Consider the following 25,553-nt stretch of genomic DNA (forward strand, 5'->3'; position numbering starts at 1 on the left):
TAACACAAATGGGGCCCATTTGGGTTTATCAAATAGGTTAGACATTGGCAAACACAATAAATCCCATATAGGCTGCCCACATGGGCCCAAGGTAGTACCCACATAGGTAATCTCTGTATGGGTTATGAATGGGAAAAACATATGGGGCCCGCTTGGCCAAACCACATGGGTCAGACATGGGCAAACACAACCAGTCCCATATAGGCTGCCAACCTGAGCCCAAGGTAGTACCCACATAGGTAATCTCTATATGGGTTATGAATGGGAAAAACATATGGGGCCCGCTTGGCCAAACCATATGGGTAAGACATGGGCAAACACAACCAGTCCCATATAGGCTGCCAACCTGAGCCCAAGGTAGTACTCACATAGGCAATCTCTATATGGGTTATGAATGGGGAAAACATATGGGGCCCGCTTGGCCAAACCATATGGGTCAGACATGGGCAAACACAATCAGTCCCATATAGGCTGCCAACCTGAGCCCATGGTAGTACCCAAATAGGCAATCTCTATATGGGTTATGAATTGGAAAAACATATGGAGCCCTCTTTGATAAACTATATGGGTCAGACATGGGCAAACACAATCAGTCCCATATAGGCTGCCAACCTGAGCCCAAGGTAGTACCCACATAGGCAATCTCTATATGGGTTATGAATGGGAAAAACATGTGGGGCCCACTTTGATAAACTACATGGGTCAGACATGGGCAAACACAACCAGTCCCATATAGGCTGCCAACCTGAGCCCAAGGTAGTACCCACATAGGAAATCTCTATATGGGTTATGAATGGGAAAAACATATGGGGCCCGCTTGGCCAAACCACATGGGTCAGACATGGGCAAACACAATCAGTCCCATATAGGCTGCCAACCTGAGCCCAAGGTAGTACCCACATAGGTAATCTCTATATGGGTTATGAATGGGAAAAACATATGGGGCCCGCTTGGCCAAACCACATGGGTCAGACATGGGCAAACACAATCAGTCCCATATAGGCTGCCAACCTGAGCCCAAGGTAGTACCCACATAGGCAATCTCTATATGGGTTATGAATGGGAAAAACATATGGGGCCCGCTTGGCCAAACCACATGGGTCAGACATGGGCAAACACAACCAGTCCCATATAGGCTGCCAACCTGAGCCCAAGGTAGTACCCACATAGGCAATCTCTATATGGGTTATGAATGGGAAAAACATATGGGGCCCGCTTGGCCAAACCACATGGGTCAGACATGGGCAAACACAATCAGTCCCATATAGGCTGCCAACCTGAGCCCAAGGTAGTACCCACATAGGTAATCTCTATATGGGTTATGAATGGGAAAAACATATGGGGCCCACTTTGATAAACTATATGGGTCAGACATGGGCAAACACAATCAGTCCCATATAGGCTGCCAACCTGAGCCCAAGGTAGTACCCACATAGGCAATCTCAATATGGGTTATGAATGGGAAAAACATATGGGGCCCGCTTGGCCAAACCACATGGGTCAGACATGGGCAAACACAATCAGTCCCATATAGGCTGCCAACCTGAGCCCAAGGTAGTACCCACATAGGTAATCTCTATATGGGTTATGAATGGGAAAAACATATGGGGCCCGCTTGGCCAAACCACATGGGTCAGACATGGGCAAACACAATCAGTCCCATATAGGCTGCCAACCTGAGCCCAAGGTAGTACCCACATAGGTATTCTCTATATGGGTTATGAATGGGAAAAACATATGGGGCCCGCTTGGCCAAACCACATGGGTCAGACATGGGCAAACACAATCAGTCCCATATAGGCTGCCAACCTGAGCCCAAGGTAGTACCCACATAGGTAATCTCTATATGGGTTATGAATGGGAAAAACATATGGGGCCCGCTTGGCCAAACCACATGGGTTAGACATGGGCAAACACAACCAGTCCCATATAGGCTGCCAACCTGAGCCCATGGTAGTACCCACATAGGTAATCTCTATATGGGTTATGAATGGGGAAAACATATGGGGCCCACTTTGATAAACTATATGGGTCAGACATGGGCAAACACAATCAGTCCCATATAGGCTGCCAACCTGAGCCCATGGTAGTACCCACATAGGTAATCTCTATATGGGTTATGAATGGGAAAAACATATGGGGCCCGCTTGGCCAAACCACATGGGTCAGACATGGGCAAACACAATCAGTCCCATATAGGCTGCCAACCTGAGCCCATGGTAGTACCCAAATAGGCAATCTATATATGGGTTATGAATGGGAAAAACATATGGGGCCCGCTTGGCCAAACCATATGGGTAAGACATGGGCAAACACAATCAGTCCCATATAGGCTGCCAACCTGAGCCCATGGTAGTCACCACATAGGTAATCTCTATATGGGTTATGAATGGGGAAATACGAGTATAATTTTGAAATAATGAATTATGTAATAAAAATAAATTGTTCATCTGTAAATTACATCATAATCTATATACTTGTAAATAACATATCTGTACAATCATTAAAACAATTATATACAGTATATTTATAATTTATAATCTTTGTTATAATGCCACTAACAGTTGACCGTGGAATATTTAGTAGTGAGGACATTTCACAAATGGATTTACACGGGTGGAAACCTATCACGGTACCATGCTTGAATTCACTGAGCTCCTGAAAGCGACCTATTCTTTCACAAATGTGTGTAGATGTAGAAGCGTGTGTGTATACAGCTGTGGCCATGGAAGTGATTGAAATACCCAAATTCAATGATTTAGAGGGGTGTCCTAACACTTTTGGCAATTGTGGGTACAGTACTATAGGCCATGGCTCTTCAAATCCAGTCCTGGAGTGTTGGTGTTCAGCAGACATTAGTTCCAACCCTAATCATTGACATTAAATTCAAAGTGTCAACTTTTAGTGGTCTGATTTTGTGAGTAACTTCAAAATGCTTATCTCCATAGTTTTTTTAAAATGTATACAAATGGTTCAAAATATCCAGAAAATGGTCACTGTACAATATGAAGAACGGGTTACAGAAGCTAATTATCTATCAAAATAATGGCTTAGAGATGGGTAAAATAAATCAAACCCCTAGCACCAGCCATGTGCCCTCATTCAATGGAGATAGGCTACTCAGTGTTTTCTGGTCAGTCGGTTAGTGACAATGTAATTCTAGAGATGTTTTAATATTGGGCTTAGGGTTGTGATTATTGAAAGGGGAACATCAGTTCAGATGATGAAATAGTCCAAGCAAAGAAAGATAGAATGGAAATTCATGGTTCTGAAGGGAAAATATAAATTCAGAAATCATATTTGCAGCATATACAGGAGTACAGAATAAAGTGCAGTTTCATTAATTTAGCATATTGTGGTTTGTGTTCAGTTTTCTTTTGAGGCCAACAGTTCAGACTTTTATTTTCAGTCGTAGTTGGCACGACATGACTGACCCTCAAAGTTGAAATATAGGCGAAAACGTTTTTCTTTTTCTTTTTCAAAATCTGTATGTGAATCAATGTCATGTCTTCAAGAAATACTTAACCTTTGAATTATTATTATTTCTAATTATTATTTTAGCATTGTATATTTTGATCAAAACACCACTTCAAAAAGCTAAATTTATGTTAAAACATAAAAAAATTATTATTAACAATAATAATAATAAAAATGGATATTTCAATCTCAAGAGAGAAGTGCAGCAGAAAATGTTTTGCTTTGTGTGATTTTGTTTGGATTTACAATTTTGTGTGTGTGTGCCTAAAGCTTATAGCTACCATGCAGGATTGCATTTTTATTCACACACTGTCATAAAAACACTATTTGACCAACTAATCAAATAATATAGTCTACAAATAAAACTAAACACATTTCTTTAAAAAAAGAAAGAAAAGAGGAAAAGTAATCTTTTCCATTACCAGGCTGAAACAATCGCTATTGGTTGTTTGTTTCACCTACTTTGATAATGATTGGTTAATCTGACTGTCATCTACGTAACTGGCCAATGACAACTGTGCGCGCCTTTTTACTGGTCATGTTTGAAAATACGTCAGTTTGAGTTGATGACTGTGTGTGTGTGTGTGCTGCTACTGCTCGGCAAGATTACTCAGTCTTTACTTATGGCAGTTAAATTCTTATTTTGAACTAATTTGCGTTGTGACATGTAAACGGAGGAGAACAGAAGCTGATATGTGAACACAGAGGAAGGTCGGACTGGATGAGGTCCTGCAAACATATTGGCGATATCAGGTAAGAGAACATTTTTCAATCTCTGTTACGTAAAGTTATGTTTCGTGTTCATGTCCTATATATCCACTATAATTTTAGAAAAACAGATATATTAATAAATATGTCATGTTTAGGTATTACTGTGGGATATTCTGCGCTCAGTGCGATGGTTGGGACTCAACTGGTCTAATTCTTCGGTTAGAAAGAACTGCAGCTACTCCAGAGTGAACGTGTCCATTCTAGATATTTATTAGGCCATACAATTGTAAGTTGTATACAGGTTTGCGTGGATATACATCAAAGTGGTTTGTAATTATGAACGCACGGCAATACCACACAAATAAGAATTATTGATAAACAATGCCAGGATAACTCCGTGTACTGGATGCTGCCGACTGAACTTTTGCGCATACATCAGACAAGTCTGAACAAGTTCGACTCGCGCATGCGTGAGGCGGGTAATTTTGTACAGCCGCCCCACAAATTTACACAGGAAATTTGTAAATCCACAAAATGTCCCAGCTTAACTACCGGTGTTACAAACTAAACTTTAGGCATTTCAGGCAACACAATGAGTTTAGCAACAGGGCGGACATATGTATTGCCCTTGATGTCCACTTCGACGGCTCTTATTGCACCATCATCGCTTGGTAGGAGTCGGGTCACCCTACCGACAGGCCATTGTGCTCTGGGAAGTTGAAAGTCCATAATCAATACAACCTGGTCGACTGCTAGATTTGGTGTGCTGTTCTGCCATTTTTGTCGAAGCTGAAGACTGGGTAGATAGTCTCTGAGGAACTGTGTCCAAAAGTGATCGGCGATCACTTGGCTGTGTCTGTAGCGACGCCGTCCAAGTAGATTGCTGGGTCCATACACAGCCTGAGGTAGGGAAGCGTCCCGCCGCCCCATAAGCAGCAAATTGGGGGTAATAGGGTCAGGATCTGCTATATCAGATGACACGTACCCCAGGGGTTTTGAATTTACAATGCCTTCCACTTCGATCAATACTGTAGTAAGGACTTCCTCCGAGACAGTGTGATCTTTCAGAACAACTTGGAGGGCAGTCTTGACTGATTTAATTTCCCTCTCCCACACTCCTCCGAAGTGAGGTGCGTGAGGTGGGTTGAATTGGAAGGAAATTTTTTGTTTGGCTAGTTGGTCTTGGAGTGATGGTTCCATTTCGGCAAAGGCTTCAGAGAGCTCACGCTCTCCCCCTCTGAAGTTGGTGCCTCGGTCGCAGATGATCTCAAAGGGCTTTCCTCTCCTTGCTATGAAGCGTCTGAGGGCTAGTAAAAAGGAATCTGCGTCCATGCTGCATAACAAGTCGAGATGTATGCATCTTGTAGTGAGACATTTAAATATTATGCCCCATCTCTTTTCTTGCCGTCTGCCAATTTTGATTACATAGGGACCAAAGCAATCAACTCCCGTGGACCAGAATGGAGGTTGGTTAATTCTCAGACGGGAAGCAGGCAGGTCCGCCATTTTAGGTACAATGGGCTTGCCACGCCATTTCCTACATTCAGCGCATTGTCTCTGGCACTTTTTTACCATCTGGCGGCCCCTAAGAACCCAATAGGTTCGTCTTAGCTCTGCGAAGACTCTTTCTGGACCTGCGTGCATCAGGCGGTTGTCAAAGTCTTGAATTAGCAGTTTTGTTATGGGGTGTTCTGGTGCCAACACAATAGGGTGAAGTGCGTCCTCTGGCAGTGTTGCAGCTTTGCGTAATCTACCACCCACTCTTATCAGATTAAGGTGAGGATCCAAAGTTGGAGCAAGGGAGTATAATCGACTGTTTGAATGCACAGATTTATTGGCTTTAAGGGCATGCACTTCCTTAGGAAAACTTTCAGTCTGTGCACGTCTGAGTACAGCAGTTTCAGTCTCTATGCGTTCTTCGGCAGACATAGGGGGTGCTGCCGAACCATGCAGAGACTGATATGTGGTCCTGATGAGGTCGTCCCATGATTCGCAGTTATCTACATCAAAAGAGGCATGACTGACTGTGACATTACCGCAGAATGCGGATTTACGGAGTTCTTCTAAATCTTCTACTGGCACTGCAGGATGGATTGGCCAGTGGTCTGGAGATTGGTGCAGAAATTTTGGACCTTGATTCCATCTGCAGGTGTGGGACAGATCTATGAGGGTCTTACCCCGCGTTATATCGTCGGCTGGGTTGTTATTCGAGTCCACATATTTCCAGTTCTTGTATCCAACGAGGTCTTGAATCTCTGCGATTCGCGTGCCAACAAACACTTTGTAGTTACATGACTCAGACTGTATCCAGTGTAGTACGGTTGTTGAATCAGACCACATGATTGTCTGTCTGAGGTTAAGTGTAAGTTCTGTGTTCAGTGTTTTGGCCAGCTGAGCACCAGACAATGCCGCGCAGAGTTCAAGGCGAGGAATGGAGAGTTGCTTCTTGGGTGCCACCCGTGACCTCGCCATGATGAATGCAATTTGGATGTCATCACCCGTTTCCACCCGTAAGTAGGCTACAGAGCCATATGCCTTCTCCGAGGCATCACAGAAGACATGTACATCGATAATGGAGGACGTGTTGTTGCATGCTGGTGTGTAACACCTAGGCATTGTTATTCTCTGTAGGTTAGGAAGCTCTTCTTCCCAAGCGTGCCATTCTGAGAAGAGGTCAGCTGGCAGAGGTTCATCCCAACCTCCAACCCTCTTCCATAGTGATTGCACCATGATTTTGGCCCTTGTGGTGAACGGAATGATGTAACCTAGTGGGTCATATTGGCTTGCCAGGATGCGATAGACATCTCTCATTGAGGTTTCCCCACTTGTTGACACAGGCCTGTGTTTATAACCTAAAGTGTCCTGGGAACAGTGCCACACTAGGCCGAGAGTCGACTCTTGTGGATCAGTTTTGTTTGAAGAAAGCCACCGCTCGCAGTCTACTGATTTGGCTTCGGCGGGTAGATGTGCAATCACATTAGGAACATTGCTAGCCCATTGCCTTATGTCAAAACCACCAGCTGCTAATAATGCTCTCATTTTGTCAACGAGTTTCTTAGCCTGATGCTGAGACTGAAGAGATTGTAAGCAATTGTCCACATAGAAAGACTGCTGGACAGACTCAACTACATCTTCATTGCCTTCGGTGTTGTCTCTGACATGTCTCTGGAGGGCATAAGTAGCGCAGCATGGACTACAGGTGGTCCCAAACGGTAACACCCGCCATTCATAGATGTCTGGGTTGCGATCTCTTTCCATGTCTCTCCAGAGAAAGCGGAGCAGGGGCTGGTCTTCAGGTAACAGCCTGATTTGGTGAAACATAGCTCGTATGTCTCCACTTATCGCAACGGCATACTCTCTGAACCTGAGCAGGACTCCCATCAGTGGTGAACCAAGAGTGGGACCAGGGAGTAAATTATCATTTAGGTTCATTTGATTGTAGGTGAAAGAGCAATTAAAGACTACCCGGGCTTTGTCATTGTGGAGCACAATGTGATGAGGAACGTACCATGAATTAACGGAATTGACAGCTTCTGAGTTGGTTATTCGAACTGCATAACCTGCCTCCTCCAGCTTGTGTATCTCTTTGCCATACACGTTTGCCAGGTCCGGATTATTAACAAGGCGACGTTCTGTAGCTCTTAAAAGAGCCATGACAGCGTTTGGTGATGAGTGTAGTGTAGCCGCGTCTCGCTTATGAAGTAATGGGGTAGCGTAGCGGGTTGCACCATCAACTGTAACATGCACCGTTTTCTCCTCCAACATTGCCAGTGCAGCTTTATCTTGTCTGGAGCGGACTACTTCTTTCTCATTTCTCTGTGGCAGTAGGTCAAGCTGCCACAACCGTTCAACATGTTGACGTAACTCTTGAGTAGGAGGAAGGAATGTGGTGTGGAGGCATGAGCTTACATTTGAGGGTTGCTGGAGAAAGGTTGTTGGTCCTTGAACTGCCCAGCCAAGCAGTGTGCGTACCGCTACAGGGCTACCAATCGGTCCCATACGGATTGGGCAGTTTGGTGTGATCAGCTGTGGATAATCTGATCCTATGAGTAGCAAAGGCTGCACTTTAGAGAAACTTTTCAGCTGAATGTCCCTTAAGTGACCATATCTTCGTTTCAGTAAATTAGCGGGGCAAGACTGTTCAGCCAGGTTGAGCTCTTCAGCTGTGAATGCCCTTTGGATCTGATGTTTGACATTTGGGTGTGATATCGCAGATACCTCAAAGGAGACTGCATTTCCTCTTAGCTGAACAAGGTCTTGTCTTATTGTTCTGAGAGTCAAAGTTTCTTCTGATCCTTTCAAGCCCAGCTGTTTGACTGCTGCTGGCAGGATAATTGTTCTTTCCGAACCATCATCTAACACAGCATGTGTGTCCATGAACCTTTTACCGCTGCGAAGTCTTACTGGGACAACTTTCAACATCACTCTGCCTGAATGACTGGCCTGGTCCAAGTAAACTTGAGAAGTGGCTGCGCTCACTGTGAGTATGCTTTGGGTTTCTGCAGCAACTGCAACTTCATGCAGAACAGGCAGGTGAAGTCCTCCACATGTAGAGCAAGCTTTCTTGAGCGTACAGCTGTCCTGTTTGTGACCGCGTCCACACCTCCAGCATTTATTTTGCTCTTTAATCCAGATTCCTCTTTCGGTGTGTCTCAACTTGCCAAAGGCTGCACAGGCATTGAGATAATGCTCATGGTTGTTGCAGTAGGGACAAAATGGCTTAAAGCGATCTTGTTTTTTAGCTGTAGCTGCCATTTTAGTGTCTGTGAGGGAGCTGGAGGGCCAATTGATGACTTTACGTTGTTCACTACCTGTGAGAATTGTGGCTGCCTTAGCTTTGGGATAAGAAAGAGGTTTCTGCTCTCGCCGAAAGGGCTCTGTATGCGCTGGCCCTGTTACACGCCTAGATATTTGAATGGCCTGAGCTTTCCTTTCTAGCCACTCAGCAAATTCTGGCAGTGTGTAAGTCCTGGAACTGCCGCTCATAATGATTAGCTTGTTGAGACAGTACTCTATGAATGAGTCTCTGTAGCTGACAGGCAGTTTAGTCAGTAGAGTGTCAACGTGGGAGCCACACTGCAGTTCGTACCTAGAGGGTCCATCCATCGTGTTCAACATGCCCACCAGTGTGTTAACAGCTGCCGCCAAGTCCTCAAATCCCTGCGCATCACCTGGTCGAATAACTGGTGCATTGAGGATAGCTCTCAGCTCGCTCTGAATTAACTGTCTTGGTTGACCGTATCTCTGTTCAAGAGCCTGCATGGCACTGGTGTAGGGAAATGGGCAGTTGACACAACTCTTAGCTACCTGGTAAGCAGCAGGCAAGCGTAGATGATCCAGAAGCACTTGGTATTTATAGTCCTCTGTTAAATGCCTGTGTGGGCCAAGGATGCTGTCTAGTCCTTTCTTGAGCATAAGAAAATCACTCTCTTTCCCTGAGGAGAAGACTGTCAATTTTGGTTTGGGTATGCCATATGAAGATGCAATGGCCATTTCCACCAGCCCAGGTGCCATAGGATTGACAGGATAATAATACTGCGGTTGTAATCCAGGCCCATGAGGTGGAGGCAGAGACAGTGGTTGATAAAGGCGTTGAGAATGCATCGCTGGTTGCGCTGGTACAGGCTGAACTGGAGCTGGCGCTATATGCTGGTACTGTGGCTGCAGTAAAGCTGGTGCAGATGGTACAGCAACTGGCTGACGTTGGGGTTGCACATAAGAATGTGCTGGAGGTGCAGCAGCTGATGGAGGCAGTGGCTGTATGCGGGCTGGTACTTGAGGATAGGCAGGCTGAACAGGCTGAGCAGCCGTGGGGGGCCATGAGTCTATTCGTCGGAGTTCTGCAAATGATCTCTGAGGCTGTGGCCCAGGCAGGGAAGATACACGAGCTATATTAGGTGGATGCATGATTGGTTGTGACTGCAGTTGCATGGAGGGCTCGTGATAAAGTGTTTCCATCTAGTGTTACTGGGTTCAACGTGAGGAAGACTCCCATAGTGTTCGTAAACAGGAGATTTAAATGCAAAAGATGCCTGTTTCGCACTGTCCATTCTGATTTGAATCTCTCTCATCTCGCTACTTAAATCCTTCCATCGGGCTTTTAAGTGATGCAGCTCTTCACTTTCGAAGTTTCTGTCCCTGGGAGCAGGAGTAATATAACCCCTATCAGGATCCTGGCTTGTATGGGATATTCCTGCAGCGACCTCTGCTGGTAAAGAATGAACATGACGTGGAAGTGGATAATCAAGCACATAATCCTCCAAGTAGGTGGGTACCCGCCGGGTACGACTTGGATGAGGATCTGGCACTTGTTCTCCCTCGTAGTAATCTCTGGATGTAGCCATAACGCAGCTGATGTCCCGATCCGGCTCGAAGGACCAATTTGTGGGATATTCTGCGCTCAGTGCGATGGTTGGGACTCAACTGGTCTAATTCTTCGGTTAGAAAGAACTGCAGCTACTCCAGAGTGAACGTGTCCATTCTAGATATTTATTAGGCCATACAATTGTAAGTTGTATACAGGTTTGCGTGGATATACATCAAAGTGGTTTGTAATTATGAACGCACGGCAATACCACACAAATAAGAATTATTGATAAACAATGCCAGGATAACTCCGTGTACTGGATGCTGCCGACTGAACTTTTGCGCATACATCAGACAAGTCTGAACAAGTTCGACTCGCGCATGCGTGAGGCGGGTAATTTTGTACAATTACATTAAAATAAGGTGAGAGTGCTATATAGTAATGGTAGAATAATGCAGATAAACAAATCTTGTGTTAATGGAGTTCATTAACTTCCCAGAAGTTCTGTGTACACACGAGAGTTTAATAAACGGATAACGGACGTAACGTACAACCCTGCAGCTGTGTGTACCATTGACTGTGAAGGTGTGCTTCATCAATCGCGATTAGCATGTGTTTAATATTGTAAGTTAGCCTCTGATGTCAATGTTGTCAGCTAGTTTAAAACTCAAACACAAGAAAACCCTAGTGTAGAACATATTTATGTACTTAATATTTACCCTGCAATTGTACTTTGGTATCCTAAATGATATACTCAAAGTCAATAAGAACAACACATTTTGTACTTAATGCACTTTAGTTATCTGGAAGTGCTGAGGTTAAGTGTATTTGATTGTGGAACTATTGCAAGTATACTTTACGTACACTTTATTAATAGTGATGTATATACATTATATATATATATATATATATATATATATATATATATATATATATATATAAAATTCAATTTTTGTTTTTTTTTCCAAATTGTTGTAATATAAAAAAAAGTTACATTGTGCACTAAAGAAATGCTCTAAATATAGTTTTATTAGCCTATAAATTAAATATAAGTCTTAGGTGATTGTGTCAATAAATATGTTAATGGGTTTGAAGGATAATAAGTAGGCCTATGTTTTTGTATAGGTTTTTTATTTATTTATTATTTACTAGGGAAGGAGCATCCAAATAAGTAAAGTGACTGATAAAACAGTTATTTACACTCTGAAACACTAGAATCTACTGAAGATTTGAGAAATATTATTGGTCTAAATCTCTTATGTTTTTCTAGATAGCCGTTTCGGAGTATTTTTACATCACCTCTTCAAAAACTGGTAACTGCTAATGATAAGAGATTTGTTTACTTCTATATATTCAAGCCTGGAAGAAGATTTTTTGGGGAGAACAGGCACCCAACAGAGAGACAACTCCACCACGATTATCAACTTCAGTAAATTTTAACCATTGCTTCTAAACCTTACATTTGGGATTAATATATTATATAGTAAAAGTATTAGTATCATCGTCAAAAGTCATTTCCTCTACCAGTGACAAATCTGAGTAACTTTTTATCCTTTTGTCTTTCTTCCTCTAAAGTGACAAAGAAAGGAGAACATGTCACCATCATCAGTCCTTTATTTAGTTCACTGAAGAACATCAAGGGAAAGACCCTCAGACGTGTCATAACAGGATAAATGTGGCTACAGGTAAAATTATTAGATTGTTTGATTTTGGTGTACCAATTTGCTTTTTTTAAGCTACAATTGTGTGACGTGACATGTAGCCAAGTATGGTGTCCCCATACTCGGAATTTGTGCTCTTCATTTCACCCATTCAAGTGCACACACACACACAAACACACACACCCGGAGAAGTGGGCAGCCGTTTTTGCTGCGGCACCCAGGGAGCTATTTGTTCATGTTGTCTGAATGTTTTATAATGGCAAATGTTGGTACAATTTAAATACGTTTTGTTTAATATTGTTTAAAGGTATGGTAATAAAAACCTTTCTTTTTAAAGGACTTATCAGCCCACTACACCCCACCCAAAACTGACCAAGGATCCAGATGAGTACTGGCAATTTGGTGGAGGATTGTTACTACACTGCACTGTCACTTCAGGTATGGATCCATTAACCTTTTGTTATGTGTGAGGTGCTTTGATTTTACTTAATTTAATAAAATTTACAAAATTAGATTTTACATACTTTACTTAGAGTAGTTCACTTTAAAATGAAAATTACCCCATGATTTACTCACCCTCAAGCCATCCTAAGTGTATATGACTTTCTTCTTTCAGACAAATACAATCTGAGTTATATTAATAAACACCCTGACGCTTCCAAGCTTCATAATGGCAGTGGATTGCAACCATCAGTTTGAAGCTCAAAAAAGTGCAGCTATCCATCATAAACAAACTCCACGCGGCTCTGGGAGGTTAATAAAGGCCCTCTAAAGCAAAATCATGAGTTTGTGTAAGAAAAATATCCATATTTAAAACTTTATAAAGTAAAATAACTAGCTTATGGCCATACGCAGTCTATTTGCGTATAAAGCACAACTTACGCAACTTGTGACGTCAGAAGTAGCGTAGTGCATAATGGCGTAGCGTAAATATCAGCAGTGCGTCACATTACTCGCATAAGTTGCGCTTTACCCTTTAAGTGCAATCCGTATGTTCGTTTGGCCGGAAGCTAGTTATTTTGCTTTATAAAGTTTTAAATTTGAATATTTTTCTTACACAAACACATGGCTTTGCTTCAGAAGGCCTTTATTAACCCCCCGGAGCCACGTGGAGTTCTTATATAATGCATGGAAGCACTTTTTTGTGTTTCAATCTGATGGTTGCAATCCACTGCCATTATGAAGATCGGAAGTGTCAGGATGTTTATTAATATAACTCCGATCGTATTTGTCTGAAAGAAGAAAGTCATATACACCTAGGATGGCTTGAGGGTGAGTAAATCGTGGGCTAATTTTAATTTTAAAGTGAACTACTGCTTTAATACTATGTGTAGTTAGGATTCTGAATTAGGCTAAGTGTAATGTTTGTCTACTTATCAGAAATATACAGAGCCACATATATTATCAAAGATTAGAGCTGCAATTGTTGAATGATTTTGATCTCGATTCAAATACTACGCAATATTTTCCTAAATGACAACGATTTGTCTTAAACCTTTGTCAAGTAAGATCACAGTGAACATTTATATCTGCGTTGATGCTGTCAGTAGCCACATTAGACGTTTTTTGTTTCGGTCAGAATGAAATCATTCTGATTGATGAATCTGAACATTGTTTTTACATGAATGCTAAGTCATCGGGTTGATGTGCATTTATAAGTCACAAGCATCAAATCTGATTTAATCTTTTGATGTGCACGCACTGCACGAATACCGGTATGCAGTTTCATGTTGTTGTCACAAACTTACCATCCTCCATTGTTTTAAAAAGCAGACTTATATTTACCTATTTCAGGTCCTTATTAGGAGACAAGGAGCACACAAAGCTTTGCCGTGCTGCTTATATTAATTAAGCAGTTTAAAAAACGATGTCCAGATGCCCAAAACAAGGCATCTGCAGATGAGAGTCCGAAACAAGCACTTGTTGGACAACGTTGTCCTGCACCACTTCAGGGAAGATTGAGTGGGAAGATCATTTTAGATTGACACAAATGTAATTTATTATATTCTTAAATAATATTACAACAACATCAGCTCGTAATTCAAATGATCACAGAAGTACTGAGATAAAAGTTTATAGTTCATAATCAGTTATAAACACTGTCTACAGTTACAATCAAAATAAATCAAAAAGTGACAAGTAAATCAACTTTTGCAAGACACTTAAAGATAAAGATTTCAAATTGTTAACAAACAGGTGGTGACGAGACTGGTAAACAAATGTATTTGTCATTTTTTAATCATTAAATAAATGGGAATAGGAGCAGGCTTCACTCAATGATTAAACTTAAACTTTAAGAGTGCAGGCCTGAATACTTAGAATATATAGAACAGGAGAGAGGCCGCACTATGCATAAATAGTTTTATTTGCACAAACGCGTTTCGGCGCGTGCCTTCAGTGTGCTAAAGAAGGCTGAAGAAGGCACACTGAAGCACACTGAAGAAGGCACGCGTTGAAACGCGTTTGTGCAAATAAAACTATTTATGCATATTGCGGCCTCTCTCCTGTTCTATATCATTTTTTAAACATTCATTCTAGAGATTTGTTCAAAAACGCTGATTCATCCAGTAATGAAACAAGTATTTTAGTCATTAAATCATTCATTCAAACTTTTTATTTATTTAGATAAAACATTTTAAATCGACTGTAGAAATTAACATTTTGTCAGAAACTCTAGTAACTGACATGTTATGTTGTTAAGTTGTCTGTTCAGAATCGTGATCTCGCTAAAATAATCGGGATTCTCATTTTAACTTAATTCTAACTTAAAGTTATTAAAACTGTGACTCTTAAGTCAAGCCATCCTGGAAATGTAAGAATAGTCCACACCTGTGATCACCTCAATTATTTTCCAAAGACAAAAATAATTATATTTTTACTTTAAAAGTTAAAATTAAAATACTTTATTATGCATCATGTTGTCGGCCCATTCTATCATGGACTGAGAATCTGATTGTGAGAAACTACCTAATATTAAAATGACAAAAAATTCTTGAGACAAATTATTATTATTAATGTTTATAATTTTTTTTCAATGGCTAACTTGTATCAATGAATGAATTGATGCTTTCAAACACATCGCATATTCATACTTTATAAACTGGTTTTATTAATACAAAATATAATCAGAATAGTCTGAATAAATAAACAGTAATTCTCTATTCATTTCCCAAATGCCCTTCCATTGACATTCCAATACCATGACCATTCCAATTGAAGTTTTATGCTGTTTTTGTTTTTTATCCTGAGTAAAAGTTGTTATTCTTTCATAATGTATTGTGACATGTGTAAGTAACATGATTTCTCTAAAATCATAATCAAATTTGTTTTGCAGAGGCTCTTAAGAAGACTGCACACAGATCAACTGGCAAGAAACTGAGAGGGAACTCTCAAAATAGTTTGGGACAAGAGATGGAGGAGGACAGTGTCTAGAATGCGCAAATGACTGTCTGCAGTATAAGCTGTACTGATAAATGTATAGTTGCTGCTTCTTCTAACTGTCCCCAATTTATTTCCTGTTCAAATGTTCAAAGCTTTCAGTAAAGACTGGGTCAAATACAGGTTAAAAATATGTATTTTAACAATTATATAACTTTAAAGAGATACTCTTTAATCTGACAAAAATCTGCTTCTTTAAATATTGTCTCTGGAATTTCAGAATATAGCATAATATGATGGGTAATTTCAATAAAGTTTAAATTTGAAAAGATTTCAATCTCACTGTGTGCTCTAATGTTTTAAAACTTGTTTGTGTGGTGTTGCTACTCATTTAGATGGAACCCAGATGATCCCTAGTTGGGCCACATGCCTATGATTCCTAGTTGGGCCCCACCTAAAGCCCTGTGAAATCCTGCATAAAACCTATATGAGTAAGTTGCTGGGGCCAACATGGAACCCGTGGACAAACCCACTTAGAGCCCGTATTTCAGCCCATGTAGTAACCTTGTACCCACAAAAAAACTAAAGCTGGGACCAAGATGGGTCTTGTGCATGTTGCCCAGTTGGGGCCCACCTGTTTATAATTGCCATCCTATATGCAATCCATGTGGGCAATGAACATGGGGCCATAATGTAACCCGCGGACAATCCCATACAGAGCCCATTTTTCAGCCCATTTCAAACCCACATGGGCCTCACATACAAATGTCGTGGGGTTAAGCTGGGACCGAGATGGGTCTTGTGCATGTTGCCCACTTGGGTCCCACCTAGTACCGAGTGCAATCCTACATGAAATCCATCTGGGCAATTAACATGGGGCCATAATGTAACCCGCGGACAATCCCATATAGAGCCCATTTTTCTGCCCATATCAAACCCACATGGGCCCCACATACAAATGTCCGTTGGGTTAAGCTGGGACCGAGATGGGTCTTGTGCATGTTGCCCACTTGGGTCCCACCTAGTACCAAGTGCAATCCTACATGAAATTCATCTGGGCAATTAACATGGGGCCATAATGTAACCTGCGGACAATCCTACATGTGGCCCATTTTTTCAGCCCATTTCATACCCATATGGGCCCCACATACAAATGTTGGCTGGGACCTGTGTCAGCTGTGCTGGCGATCCCTCGAGAGAAAATAAAGTGCAGAGCGCGAAAGCACCACAGTGACTGAAGGATTGCCGTAAAGTAGTATCTCTGGTCGTACGATGTGTATGACGTCATTGACATTTTGAAAGACTTTTTAAAGCAAATAAGTGACTCTAAAAAATCTAACACCCAGCAATGTGCAATTTCTTTGCATCTCCTTTCGAATACAACATTCAAATTACTAGACAAAAAATTATATCTTGAGAAAAGTGGATTTTGAGGGGTATAGCTCCATAGACCTCCATTCATTCTGCACTCGTCCTGTGAGCGCCCTCATATGGAATCAGAGTGGAACTGCAACCAGTCAGAAGCCGGAAGTGTAGCGAGAGTGAACCTTCTCCCCTTATTAGCATAGACAGTATATAAGATGGACACAGCGACCCCATAGACTTCAACGGAGAAAAGTGAAGCCCATTTGAAGCACTCACTTCCTGATCGCCAGGCGAACTGCGCAGGCTCAAACTGAGCTTGAACACGTGAGCAACGTGTCTGACAGCTGTCAGTCTTCTAGTAGCTGTGCGGAGAGAAATCTGAATCATTCCCTTCCGAATCTCGCAGAGACGGAGAGCGTGAGTATTAGCTGTCCATGAGCTAGCAGCAGGAGCAACTTTATCACTCTCTGTGGGCTACTCCCTTCACTTTATCGGACTTAATGCCTCCACGTTCCCCCGATTGCCTGCGAGCTTCTCCGCCGTACTATACGGTAATTTCTCTACAGTGCGACAGAGAGTCGCGTGAGTTATGACGCAATCGTTAGCCTATTTTTACAAAAACGGCTTCTACGGGGCCATAACGTAAGGTACAAGGTAATGGAGCCTTTTATACATTGTCGAGTTTCTTTAGAAATAAATAATGGACAAATGGAGTCTTTGGACGCCTCAGATGTAAAGTTATTCGCTGTCAAAGTGACGCAAAAATGAATGGGAGTCAATGGAATGCTAACAGCAGGTGAAGTTCTGCTACAATGGCGGCGCCCGCGGAGGCTTCAGTTTCCGGCGAATGGATTACCCCCTTGCTTATTAGACATGCTCTGAACAAACGTTCTGTTCTTCTCTCACCTGTGATACCGCCCACCTACTATGAGGTAAATGAGTAGCAAAACTCGAGAGCACGTAGATGTGAATTTGAGAACTTGTACAATACATATTTGTACTTGTATGCTCAAATTTACACTCACAGCTCTGATGTGAAAACCTGTAAAATAAAAATCTGAAGTTGAATGTTGAAATTTGTACTCGCAGAGAATAGTCACAAACCTGTATTCTGAATTTGAAGCTGCAGACAAGTAGTCACAGATGTGTAAAATGCCATTCACAAAAATACAATGACTGACACAAACGTGTAATATATATTTGCACTTCTTCTTACATTCATATTCCCAGTACAACCTCAAATAGGCACTTGCAACTCCTCAAATCTGTCATTACAAGTTCAAATTTCGCGCCTTGACTTTTGCTACTCTTTTCGCGATATATGAGGTGCAAAACTGACTTGTGCACTTGCAACTCAGAGGCGCGAGAGAAGGGGCGCGGGCGGGAGCGGGGGTGTTTAAAGGAGCCGTTCTATTGGCTGGCGCCTAGCCAATGAAATGGGTCTTCTATTGTACGTGATGATTTGTTTTTAGATAAACTTGATTTAATTAATGATTAATGCAGAAACCAATCGATTATATCTCTTTTTGTTAATATTTCTTCTCCTCCATCTAAATTTGTTTGGGTTATGTTTCCCTCATTTGAGTGGGAACAATATATGTTATCGATTTGTTTTTGTTATTATGAAAATTGTATATTCATCAAACTAAATGGAGTATTTTAAAATAAGCAGCCTTTAAAATGCAGTTTGAGTCTGTAAAGTTTTTAAAAAATCAAAAAGCCCAGAGATCTGTATCTCTGCTAAATGAATTTAACATAGCCTATGTTTGTGATGCCCTTTATTATTATTATTTTTAAATGTTTGTTTGTTTCTTTTTATTTAAATTATTGTTTGTTTGTTTCTTTTTATTTAAATTATTGTTGTGTTTCAAGTTATACAAAATGTGAAAATGTGTATAAAAAAAATGAAAAGAAATGTGACAAGAACTTGATATTGATTTCTGTATTTTTCTATTATTTTTCTTAAAAAATAAGGTGGATAGATATCCCTCATTTAGCAAAAGAAAAAAAATAATAATGCCTTTAGACTGATATTAATATAAATAAATTATATTATCAAACTCAGTAAACACCATACTAATAATCAACGACACGCGTTTAATTGTACATTACGCATTTTCCTCCCAGAGAAAACCAAGAAAACGCTTAATGAGGCTTAATGACTGTATAAAAATGCTTTGTAAAAATAAAAAACACACAATTCGTTATTATTAATAAAACAGGCAGCAGGTTTATTTACACTGAACACAAATTTGCTTTCTTATGTCATATTCTGGGCTCGTCTGCTTTATTGTAGGCTATGCTTAATTACTTTAGCGTTTACTGAGTTTGATAATATCATTTATTTATTTAAAATCAGTCTAATGCATTAAGCCATGTTAGCGTTTCAGATAGTCCACGAGGAGGCGGGTTTCGTGACATCATCACGTACAATAGAAGACCCATTTCATTGGCTAGGCGCCAGCCAATAGAACGGCTCCTTTAAACACCCCCGCTCCCGCCCGCGCCCCTTCTCTCGCGCCTCTGAGTTGCAAGTGCACAAGTCAGTTTTGCACCTCATATATCGCGAAAAGAGTAGCAAAAGTCAAGGCGCGAAATTTGAACTTGTAATGACAGATTTGAGGAGTTGCAAGTGCCTATTTGAGGTTGTACTGGGAATATGAATGTAAGAAGAAGTGCAAATATATATTACACGTTTGTGTCAGTCATTGTATTTTTGTGAATGGCATTTTCCACATCTGTGACTACTTGTCTGCAGCTTCAAATTCAGAATACAGGTTTGTGACTATTCTCTGCGAGTACAAATTTCAACATTCAACTTCAGATTTTTATTTTACAGGTTTTCACATCAGAGCTGTGAGTGTAAATTTGAGCATACAAGTACAAATATGTATTGTACAAGTTCTCAAATTCACATCTACGTGCTCTCGAGTTTTGCTACTCATTTACCTTCATACTACTCCGCTGATTCGTCGGCTGTTTCAGCATCTGATTGGACTAGATGCACGATTGACATGTGATTGGAAAGCTGACATCCTCAGCTTTGAACACGTGCCTGATATGTATATCATCGTCATGATTAGAGGACGCGTGCACGTTTTGATGATGTTGATTGCGTGTTTCTCCATTCCAGCGCGTTTTGTGTTCTGGGCATCCGCGACATAACAATGGATTTTTTACCAAGAAGAGCTCACAGAAAAGTACAAATGGGCTCATTCGAAAGAAAACATCCTAAGGTAAAAGATGATATAGAGTTTGTGTCTGATTTTAGCTCGGAGCACATGTAATCGAAGTAGAAATAAGACGTTTGTCTTTGTTTTTTCACAGAAATCATATTTTACTGCGCGATTCCTTTTAAGATAATTTGAACTATGATGTTAAAACAATAAAACAAACTACACAGTTACATTCCTGAGAATGAGAGCTTTCTTTAGATATATGAATATTCTTTTTTGTGAAATAGGTAAAAAATGCACCTTAATGTTTATATTTCTGCATGGCTATTTGGGGGAGGAGCGATTTTGTAATTGTATTTTGAAGCTTTATATTAATTCTTTGTGTTCCATATACACAAATGTCATTATATTCTGTGTAAAGATGAGATTTTAAGATTTAAAATGATATCATATATGGGGTGATAGTATCTCCAGAAACATTTTTTATGTTTTTGTCCAAACATCTTTTAATTAGGAATATAATGACGTAGCTCTAGGCCCCGCCCACGGGCAAGTAGTGTGGAAGAGGTTTAAAGACCTGACGCACGCCTCATACCTTCATGTGAGTACACTCATGTGTATGTAACACTTCATTGCACTTAGTTTATTATTTCAGAAACCTTTTTAAAAGATTACAATTGAAAAATGTATATTATATAAAATGGAGTGACTGCGTTACACGTCATGTAAAAAAAAGAAAGTACACCCTTTTGAATTCTAGGAGGACATAATAAAAATCCATCTGGTCTTTAGCAGGTCTTAAAATAAGTTAAATATAGTTACAAAGGAAGTATCACAAATGTCTAAGCCACATTTGTCTTGTTGTTCTTTCTTCTTTCCCCCTGCAGTGAAGTGGACAGAGCAGAACTTTCTCGACAAGCGACTACATAAGCTGCTGAAGGAAATGGAGGTCAAGGGTGTGTCCAAATGAGCTTGACATTTCGAAAACCGCAGCAAATTAGCAATCACACCTTCAGAGAAGTATCATCACAACACCCACACACTTTTAGCTATTCTCATACACAAACACACACACACACACACACACACATACATATATGTATATAACCACACGTGAGCCTCAGTATTCAGGCGTGGACCCTCCTACTCGCACTTCAGCTGCTAATTGTTGCACTTTCTGTGCCATGTGTATAACACGAGTCAAATGCAGTGACTGAATCGAACAACTGACTTGAGGTTGACTTCAGGTCAGCTGAAATACTAGAGAATAACTGTGAAATTGTAAGGCTAAGCGTATATTGGTGCAACTCTTTCTTGCTCTAGTACTTACACGTTAAGCGTGAATGATTAGGCTTGTTTGAGATGCGCCTTGCCTCGCCTGAAATGTATGCGAGAGTAAGCGGCTGCAGCAGTGAGGGTAATTTGTAAAGCTGTTCCAGGTTGGTTGCATGAGCACCCGGTGATCGCCTGGATCTCACAACTCCGAAACGTCAGATCAAAATTTTTAAATAGGCGCTATCTTTATAAACAAACCACAGATTTGAGCTTTAAACGACTACATTCTCGACTGAACAACTCTTAAAACTACATTTTGTGACACAATAACAGTAGTATTTTTAAATTTCCCGCCTAGCACTTGCCTCTTCAATTTCGCTCCAAACGCTTGCTTTTTATGCATATGCTTTGAATGCATTCAAAATGTTCAAGCGTCAAACTAGACGCGGCAGGCGCGAATTTGGCGCGCTATTCGCGTCCGGTGTCAATGCACAGTAAGGGAAGCACCAGCTAAATGGAAACTCCCCGGCCTGCTCTCAAAACATTTATCTTAGACACACTGTATTTGATACACCACCATTGTCTCTGTTAGTGTTAACAGCCATCAGGCACCTCCTAAAACAATGGCTTCCTGAATGTTTGCAAGTGTGTGTAGGTCTGGAAAGGTCAAATTCAGTTCACCCCAAGACACGTCTACACCAGTGCAAGCACCAAAAAGCGTATCTTGTTCTCAGAGCATCAGATGGGTAGCTTCATTCATGTGAATTAAATGTGGGAAAATGCCCTTCATCATCACTGTATACAAATACAAATCTGGTGCAAGGGATTCATTAATATGACTGTTGGGACAATTCTGTCTGATGAAGCAGAGTTGCTTGCACCTCTAATACACATCTGAACCATTTGTTTCACAGGACAAGACTTATCTAAGAGCTTATAAACTGAGTAGAATTGTGGTGAACTTAATAGAGACATTAAAGTATTCTAATGTACAGACTAGTCTAGGAACTATTGCTTAAACATCCATTGAGGAGAATGTTCATTTACGTTTCCCTTTGTAGATCACCACCATTTGCCTTCAGGTTATTTGGATTCTTTCAGTTGGTTTTGGTGTTTTTTATTCCACTCCTGTTTTACAATGGTTGGCTCAGGGCATAAGAAGGGATAAGAGACTGCTGATTTTGGAGAAAGTCTTTTACCCTGCCAGCTGCACTCCTGCACACCAGTGCATATGAACATACTGGAGATTGAGAAAGGCTTTTACTCTGCCTCCCTCTTCTACGCAGCAGTGCATTCATTGTTAAAGCACAGTTTTTCTCTAAAGTCTTTCCATTCTACTGTCTGCTGTATATTTAAACACGTAACTGAATAAAAACTTTGCCTGCTTTAAAGGCTTTGAGAATATTTCCTCTCACTGCTGATAACTGTTAAAAGCTAAAGTAACATTTGATATCTAAATGTTCAGGTTAAATCCTATGTTTTTCTATCAGTTCTAAATTTTTTTACTTTTAAATAAGAGGTTAAAGTACAACAACAACATTAATGAAGTCAGATTCATTATATTGGATTCAGATAAGTAATTGAATTATGCACGTCATTCTTCAATTGCATTTTGTTCTGATTATTTCCTCAAAATACCAGTTTAAAGCCTTAGTTTCTAGTTTCTAGAGCCTAAGGCTTCTAGCCTTAGTTTTTGGTTCTTAGGCAATTGGAAATGTTTTTGGTGCAGACCTGACCTGGTAAAAAGAGATGGTATTCATCCCTCCTATGATGGTGCCACTCTTCTCTCTAGTAATATGGCACATAGTCTTAGAGTTGAACCTTGACTATCTGGGGCGCAGGTCAGGAAGCAGACAGACTGGCTAATCCGACCGTCTACTGGCTATCTCATGTCACAGAAGTCAGATAAATCCCAACACATAGATACACTTTCACCTAGATATCATCATATAGAGACTGTGTCTGTTCCCTGAACTAGGACATACAAAAAACTCCCAAACCCATTTAAAGGGGTCATGACATGTTTTTTTTTATTTTATTACTATGTTCCCTTAGGTGCAATTATAGTATTACTATAGTTTTTTTTACAAAAAACTTTTAAAATGTAGTGATTTATGACCTTTTCCCACCCTGTTTCTCATCCTCTGATTCAAACAGTCTGTTTTGGGGGTGTTTCCCCTTTAAGAGTTCAGTGTTAACGCCCACTGTTATGATTGGCTAACGTCAGTGCCTATGCATCAATTATTAACGCCCCCAGCCAGAACATTTGCGGATTCAGCGTATTTAAAAAGTAGTTTAAAGTTTTAAATACATTACTTACAGTTTGCTTACGTCGTTGTTGAGCCCAGAATAGTCGGTACGGACTTCTCTTTGAGCAACAGTTTTCTGGCAAAGCCAGCATCATTTTGGGATTTGTTCTCAAAACAGTCATCCTTCAAATGTATAGAACAAACGCTTAAATTAACACTGCCGTGACTGAGACGTCCGCAAAAAATAAAGTGCATCCATTTTTCCCTGACGACTGGATCTTTCGCAGCGTATTCAAAGATGTTGTTTGTCCACAGCCAGGAACAGCACGTCTGCGTGGCATCGTAATTTCCCTGTACACAGACCCACTCGCTGTCCGTCGACTGAACACTTGTGAGGTGCGACAATGATACGAAATGAGCGTAGTTGTCTTGCGCTTAAAGCATAGTTGTCTTGTTCTGGAGGCGGTCATATGCAAACGCTGGTACGTCACTTCGTACCGTGACGTCACTTCTTACCATGGATCCAGAACGAGCTGTATTTAGAGCTTGATTAAATAAATGATTCGTTTATAATGGGGAGGACGTCTTAAGCTATGAAACTTGCAGGACGTTTTTATGGTACAAAAACCTCTTATATACCAAAAGATCAAGGCAAATTTGGTTTCTCATGTCATGACCCCTTTAAGGGTAAACATTTAATTGATGTTCAGCAAATAAGAAAAACAGATATAATACAGATGAACAAATGATAAAGCTCAGGTTGCTGAATATTCGATCCCTTTCTTCAAAAGCACTTATTGTTAATGATATGATTACAGATCATAACCTAGATCTGCTGTGTTTGACAGAAACCTGGCTAAAACCAGACGATCACATTACTTGAAATGAATCCACCCCCCAAGATTATTGTTATAAACATGAGCCTCATCTAAAAGTTAAAGGGGGAAGTGCTCCTGAAATTTATAGTAATATCTTCAGTTTTACTGAGAAGTCTAGTTTCAGATATAATTATTTTGAAGTGTTGGTGCTTAATGTAACACTATCTAGTGTAAATGATAAATTCCGTTTGACATTTGTGCTGGTTACTGTATACAGACTTTATCAAAGAATTTGCTGATTTTCTATCAGAATTAGTATTGGCTGCAGATAAAGTCCTAATTGTTGGTGATTTTAATATCCATGTAAATAATGAAAAAGACGCATTGGGAATGGCATTTTAGACAATATGGCTGATATACTTGTTACAAAGCACAAAATAGTTTAGCTCCCCAGTACTTGAGCGAGCTCTTAACGCAATGTAATCCTTCTTAACGCATTGTAGTCCTATTGCAATCTCAAAATTCTGGCCAGTTGATAATACCTAGAATATCAAAATCAACTGCAGGCGGTAGATCATTTTCCTATTTAGCACCTAAACTTTGGAATAGTCTACCTAGTGTTACTCGAGAAGCTGCCACACTCTGTCAGTTTAAATCTAGATTAAAAAACACATCTCTTTAACCTGTGTGGTAGATTTTCCCCTATGCACCTGACTTAAGTCACGAAGTATACCACAGGACAGGCAGTAGCAACACACACTAGCTATACATAGACGACACCGGACCCTGAACTGAAACAGAACTGAACATATATACCGGTTGTAATGATGGTGATTGATTAGTGCACAGCTGAACATAATAACCCCAGAGACCCAAGACTTTTGAAAAAAAAATGTTTAAACAAATGTAATATCACTCACTTTATTAATGTTTTTACTCTACATTTGTTCAGTGTTAGGTGGATTTAAGGTATTACTTTTTTTTTATAAAAAAGAAAAAAAAGAAAAAACTTTCATGTAGGCTACAATTCACTCTGGCCAAATTTGCCCCTTGGCCTCTGTCCATCATGGCCTCCTAATCATCCCCATATACCGATTGGCTTCATCACTTGCTGTTTCTCAATGTCAAGGATACTT

General features: G+C 40.5%; 1 long non-coding RNA gene across 2 annotated transcripts; it reads left to right on the forward strand.

The window, feature by feature from the left end:
• The first annotated feature begins 4,037 nt into the window (after positions 1-4,037).
• On the forward strand, positions 4,038-15,858 carry LOC306997031. Of its 2 annotated transcripts, XR_013797247.1 has the most exons (4): positions 4,038-4,230; positions 12,071-12,180; positions 12,494-12,594; positions 15,491-15,858. It is a non-coding gene; the product is annotated as an uncharacterized lncRNA (long non-coding RNA). The 2 variants fall into 2 exon arrangements; XR_013797248.1 differs by lacking the exon at positions 4,038-4,230 and having other exon boundaries at positions 11,926-12,180; positions 15,491-15,732.
• The last annotated feature ends 9,695 nt before the right edge of the window (positions 15,859-25,553 follow it).

Source organism: Phoxinus phoxinus (assembly GCF_949152265.1).
Source record: "Phoxinus phoxinus genome assembly, chromosome: 1".
Taxonomy (NCBI): Eukaryota; Metazoa; Chordata; class Actinopteri; order Cypriniformes; family Leuciscidae; genus Phoxinus; species Phoxinus phoxinus.